Below are 5,343 nucleotides of genomic sequence, written 5' to 3'. Positions count from 1 at the left end.
AGCACCCTGCCTGGGGCTGCGGGGGAGAGCCTCTCCCTCCCTGGGTTCTGAGGTTTTCTCAGCTCCCAGCATCCAACACTCCCCTGTGTCTGCTAACATGGGACCGGGAGGCTGCTGGGAGGCTTGAATCCATTCCCCACAGGGAAGGATCGAGGTCTGGGATCGAGACCTGTTATAAGTGCGACTGGGGGGCACACTCACCACCTCAAGTAGGATTTGGAGGTGCCTCCACACCTCCCCAGAGGTGACACGGAGGCATCAGCCAGCCATTTTCCAGCGCTGCAACCTTTTTCTCCCTATTGCACCCCCTCCTCCTCCGCCTCACCATCCATCCTTCCTGTCCTGTAACGGGAAATCCCAGACTTTTCATCCTTCCTTCAGTTGGGTTTGTTTATCCAACAAATCATTGCCCCAGGCTAAGCACTGGAAGGGCTTCCTCGGTGGCTCAGATGGTAAAGAATCTGCCTGCAATGCAGGAGACCTGGGTTTGATCCCTGGGTTGGGAAGACCCCCTGGAGAAGGGAATGGCTATCCACTCTAGTATTCTTTCCTGGAGAAGCACCAGAGATGCAGACCCCACTCTGCTTACATTCCAAGGACGCACCCCCTGGATAATTTTTCTCTTAAAACGATGTTGCGAATTTCCTGGCAGTCCATCGGTTAGTACTCCACGCTCTCCCTTACAAAGACTCCAGTTGATCCCTGGTGGGGGAAGTAAGATTCCCAATGCCACTGTGGCCTAAAATAAATAAATAAATAACACTCCATGTTTAGGAAGCTTTTGTTGGTCACACTAGTGGTGTGTATTAAGTGGCTCTTCATGGCCCCTATTACCACACTCAGTTGACACAACTGCAGCCCAAAAGGCAGAGTTTTTTTTGAGCACCTCCCCACGTCGGGGGCGTGGCCTCTTTCAATCTTCCCAACCACTATGGGGAGTGGGTGGAGCTTTCCATTTCACAGAGGAGGTAACTGAGGCTCAGAAGGTAAGCTACTTGGCCTGAGGAGGTTAAAACTAAGATTTGAACCCTCATATATCTCACTCCACAACCTTTGCCACTACCCTCCACCCGCATATACCCAAAGAAAACAAACAAAAAATTTGGCTTTTTACTTGATCTCAGAGTCTTCATTACAGACAAGGGTGTGCTTTTTACTCTTTTCTGTTAGTCTTTGGAAAATTGAAAGCAGCGCAGTACCTCGGGTAGCTGCCTGACCTCGTCCTGGTGGAAGGGATCCTCACACCCCTAAAGCGTCCATCCCCTCCCCAGCCACCGCCGCCTATAGACGCCCCCGTCTGTCTCCTCCAGCCCCTCCCTCCGGCCGCCCACCCCCTCGCTCAGCCCCCCTTCCACCCCTCCCAGGCCTCCAGACCCGCTGTCCCGGCTCAGACCCCAGGTCCCTGGCGGGAGTTTCCTGTCCCCAGCGCCCGTACTTTCCATGACATAAAAGGAAGTCGGCTGAGCAAGGGCTGGGTTTTCCAGGCCGCCCGGCCCTGGGTGGAGGCCGAAGGTGGGGGTGAGGAGGGGGTTATCACCCCCCAACCCCCACCCAGGGCCGTGTCAGTACCTCGTCGGCCTCCGCGGGAGAAGCGCCTGCCTGCGCTGCCCGGGCCCACACCAGGTAACCACGGGGGCTGCGGGTGTCTGTCCCTCAGTCACCCGGCGCTGCCTCAAGCCCCTCCGAGTTCCCGAGCTCCCCAGCGCCCCCCCAGGATTTGCCCCTCTTCGCCAGGGCAAAGGGGCCGAGGGGACTTGGAGGAGAAGGGGGAGGAGCGGAGGGCTGGGAGGGGGAGGGGCAGCGGGAGGAGACGAAGGATGAAGTGAAATGTGACTGGTGCATAGTAGGACTTCAGCGCTTGTTGAATGAATGGATGAATCTATGGGGTGGTACCCAAGGACCCGGGGACGGCCCGGTGGCCAGAGGAGGCGCCTCTGCTCTGCGCGGTGGGCGGGAAGAACCCCCGTACGTATTTGTTTGTTGAATGACTCAGTGACCTAAATCCTTGAAAACCTGTTCTTGGCAGCCTGGAGGGGAGTTGGGGCCCGGGAGTGGAGGCGGGAGGGTGGGAGTGGAGACAGCCTTAACAGCAGCTCTCCTTCCCCACAACCTCAGGAAGTGCACTCCCCACCCTCGCCTCCCCCGCCGCCCCACCCCACCCCTCCCGCAGCTTTGTTCCAGTTCAATCAGATCTTTATTACAGGACGAGGAAGGGGGGGAAGGAGGGACATAAGGTCTGATTCTGAATCTGAGTGGGTAACTGAGGTGGTGGAGTCCTCCCACCGCTGCTTCACAGGATCACTTAGCGCCTCTGTTGGCTTATCTGCAAACCAGGGATATGAATGATGCCAAGGCCCCAATCTCCGGTTCTAGGACCCCTGCCCCCAGGCTGCACCGCCTTGGGAGCTGGAGGTGGGGGATCTGTCTGATCTGGGACCTGGACAGTTTGACTCTCTCTAGTGGGAAGGTGTCATCGGGTGCCAGGGCTTTGTGGGAGGAGCAGAGGGTAGAGAACCCAAGTTTGCCATGGATAGGGGTGTGCTGGCTCTGTAAGGTGTCTCAGTGTGTGTACTTTCCTGGAGTCCTGGGTGGCCACGCAACCTGCAGGGACAGGTCAGGGCACCCTCCCTCCCACCTTTCCCAGCCGCATCTGTAGCCTGGGTTTTGCCATCTGATGACACTGGTTTCATATCCCTGTGGTGAAACCTTGAGTCAAGGACTCAAGTCAGTTACCTAAACCCTTCATCTGTAAAATGGGATGGTTTGAAGATGAAGCGTGTAATGTATATAAAGAGCATAGCACAGTCCTGGCTTATGGTAAGGGCTCCAGATACCAGAGTTGTTATGATGGTCATTTCTGGGTGGAGAGTCTAGGGTTTAGGGGGCCCTGATGCCAACTTTCCATTTTGACTTGATGTGTGACCTTGGGCAAGTCATTTCCCCTTTCTGAGACTGGGAGTAGGGATAAGCCCTGCATTACAGGGCTTCTGGAAGTTTCCATCATTTAATGACATGTGCCTGCGTACATGCTAAGTCACTTCATTCATGTCTCTTTGTGAGCCCATGGACTGTAGCTCACTGGGTTCTTCTGTCCACCAGATTCTCCAGGCAAGAATAGTTGAAGAGCTTATAAATCCTAGTGCATTTGCTCCTCTGGGTGAGTGTGAGGCTGGTCAACTTAGGCCCCATCCACCCTAGCCTCTCAGGACTTATTCATGTTTCCTTATGGGGGCTATGTGCTTGGAGGCTCATGAACTGACCTGCCTTTTCCACTGCCATCCCACCAGACCTGCTGCAGGCCTCCCCATGGTGGGTGTACAAGAAATGTCCCACAGCCCATGGCTCGTGTGCGAATCACACATCTTGAGGACTCAGCATTCAGTTTCTCTTTTGTTGCTCCTGTGAGATTAGACTTGATCGACTAGAAGGCCTAGGTTTGGATTGAGAAAATGAGGCCACCTGGTAGACAGCGTAGGACAAGTGTTACCTGAGCCTGTTCTTCAGCTGAAGTAACTGAGGATCAGAGCAGTTAGGTGAATTTCCCTAGGCACACTGCTAACCAACAGTGAGATCTGGACTGAGCCCCCAGGTCTCCTCGTCAGCACAGCGCTCTCTCTTTTCTCAGGCGGCTGCTTCCTCTTCCCTTTGAGGACTTTTGCTGTGTTATGATAGATGGAGAGCCTAGGAGGTGGAGATACTTTGCTCTGTGTCCTTGGCCACAGCCTCCTCTCTTGAAGCCTCCCATCTGGAAAACTGGCAAAGCAGAACCTCTCTGGATGGATGTTGTGAGGTTGGCTGAGTGCCCTGTAGGAAAGTTACAAAGTGGGTCGTCAGCACAGTCGGCTTCACGGCACCAGGGTCTCCAGCTTGATAGGGCAACATTCAGCGTTTCTAAAGTCCTGGTGCTTGTTGGAAACGTTTCTGTTTCTTTCTTTTGTTCTCCAATCCATCCTTTCTCTCCCAGCACTGGCACACAGCTCTTTATTGAATGAATGAATGAATGACAGGGAGGCTTTGAGCATGGGCACAGGAAAGAGACTGACCAGCGCACCATTTCCTACCTCCAAGCACTGAGTTTCCAGTCTAGCTGGGGAGACCATCCAACAGGCAGCCGGGACTATGCATGAGCCTAATCTCTGGGAAAGTCAAGGAAGGCTTCCTGGAGGGAGTGACATCCAAGCTGACACCTGAAGAATGAGCAGGAGTTTGCTGCTTTGGTGGTGAGATTGGTTTTCCACACTGAGGGGAAAGGCTTCTGGGTCCTTTTAGCACAAGAACCATGTTACTTACTGGTGAGAAGGGTCTAGAAGTTGGGGGAGTTGGGTGTCAGTCCTGACTCAGCCTTTTATAGGCTCTGTGTCTGGGGGTGTCTCCCCCTACCCCAGGATGGTCCCTTAGATTCGTCAGTCTTGATTGGGATCTTATTTAAAGAATACCATCGAAAACAACCTGAGAAATCAATATAGCCTTTTTTTGAAGGATAAAATGGCAAAAGTCACATTTTTTTAAAAAAATACTCTTACACAGTGTTATTTTTAGAGAGCTCTCATGTGTTCCTCAGTGTGCAAATCAATATATGCAAGGGTATTAGGCCACTGAGGGATAATGAAAAATAGGACAAAAGGCAAATAGGTTTCACTCCAACTCTATTCTGGAATATGCAACAGTGAAGAGAGAGGACACAGATCTCAGCATACCAACTTAGAGAGATAGCCGTTCTGCTTAGCGACATTTCAGAACAATTTTTGTATTGCCATCTTATTTTCATAACATAGAAATATGAGTGAATTAAACAACCAGATATGTTTCTACATTCACAGAAAAAGGTTTTGCTTAATATTCATCAAAATAATAATAACAGAGATGAATTATGGGGGACAAGACTTGGTAGAAATGGAAAATGAGGTTGAGTCGAGTTTTTTTGTTATGCACCTCTGTATTGTTTGTTTTATTTTTCAAAAAATGTGTATTATGATTTTATGATAAATTTAATAACATAAGAGGGATTTGCAGAAAACCTTTTTTAAAAGTTCCATGTATTTGTTTGTATAATTATATATAACATATAACTTTTTTATAATATGATTTTCCTTAATAATAAAAATAATGCATGTTTATTGAGAACAACCAAGTATAGTAGAGTATAAAAATAATAAAGTCACCCACAATCTTATCTTATGACCACTGTTGACATATTAAGGAATATTTTTTATTTATAATTATAAATAAAGAAATTATAAATAAAATATTTACAATTATAATTTATAAAAATTATAAATCAGTATCATCATGTATGATATATATATTATATAAATAAAAGACATGTGTATGTATTTATATGAC

Source organism: Ovis canadensis, chromosome 21, assembly GCF_042477335.2.
Source record: "Ovis canadensis isolate MfBH-ARS-UI-01 breed Bighorn chromosome 21, ARS-UI_OviCan_v2, whole genome shotgun sequence".
Classification (NCBI taxonomy): Eukaryota; Metazoa; Chordata; class Mammalia; order Artiodactyla; family Bovidae; genus Ovis; species Ovis canadensis.
Note: the sequence above shows the minus strand (reverse complement) of the source record.